We start from the raw sequence: 1,216 nt of genomic DNA on the forward strand, positions 1-1,216 counted from the left end.
GAGGTTTAACTGATTTAAGTGTTTGAACAAATCAGAAAGGAAACACACATCTGCCATAAAGTCTGTGTCCATTACGCGGTTTAGGTGCGCCTCCGCTTTTTTTGATTCATGAAGGAAAACTTTAATCTCCTCCTTGAACGCACAGAAGCGCTCCAGTGCGTTCCCTTTGGACAGCCATCTAATGTCACTATGGAGAAGTAAGTTGTGATGTTCTGCAGACATGTCAGACAGCAGCTCCCCAAACAAGCGATGCTGGAGGCTTGAGGTTGCACGTATGAAGTTTATAGTCGCCATAACATTGTCCATTACACTTTTAAAGTGCCCGTTCAGTTTCGCACACAGCACAGTCTGGTGCACAATGCAGTGTAACGCTGTCATCCTCGGAGCCACCATGCTGTCAGTCCACTCACCTTCCCAGTCATGGATGGAGCGCCATCAGTCACGAGCATACAGACCCGGGTCATATCTAACCCACTGTCTTGAAAGAAAGCTGAGATTTTATCAAAGAACACCTGGCCTGTAGTGGGACCTCTGAGGGGTAGAAGGCAGAGCAGCTCCTCATGAAAACACCGGTGTTCTGCATCATAGAAGCGCACACACATACAACTGTGCCGTGTCACACTGATCTGTTGACTCGTCCACTGCTACTGACATGGTTTCAACTTTTTTCAGGTCCATCAGCAGAGCCTCAAACACATCTGTTGCCGATATTTTCACTCTTGGCTTGTTTGAGGTGTCTGATAGGGGCACGATTTTCACTGCAGATGTCACACTGGCTTTGATTTTATCGTCGTGGATTACCTCGTCTAAGATTGCAATCATGCAGTCTCTGACAGTTTCAGAATCAGTGGAGGGTCTTTTTTTCTTTGCTAAACTCCACGACACCCGCAGGGAGGCGCCTGGCCCTCTCTTGTGCTGTACATGTCCTTACTAATGTAGAACTCCTGTTATAAGATGCTATCAGGCTCTGCACCTTAGTCGCTCTCTCCTCTGTCACTTCAGGAAATGCTGTCCCAAAAGCTCAGTGTTTCTCAACGTGGTGCCTCCAAATCTTATATTCTTTTAATACTGACAGGCTTTCATTGCATATCAAGCACAGTGGCTTAGAGTTCAGTCTTTCGGGTAAGAAAAACACGTATTTATCAGTCCAGGCAGGGTTAAAACGCCGATTTTCATTGTCAATTTTACGTTTCTGACCTGTTAGCGACATCTTTTC

The sequence above is a fragment of the Austrofundulus limnaeus genome, unplaced genomic scaffold (assembly GCF_001266775.1).
Source record: "Austrofundulus limnaeus strain Quisiro unplaced genomic scaffold, Austrofundulus_limnaeus-1.0 Scaffold279, whole genome shotgun sequence".
Lineage (NCBI taxonomy): Eukaryota > Metazoa > Chordata > Actinopteri > Cyprinodontiformes > Rivulidae > Austrofundulus > Austrofundulus limnaeus.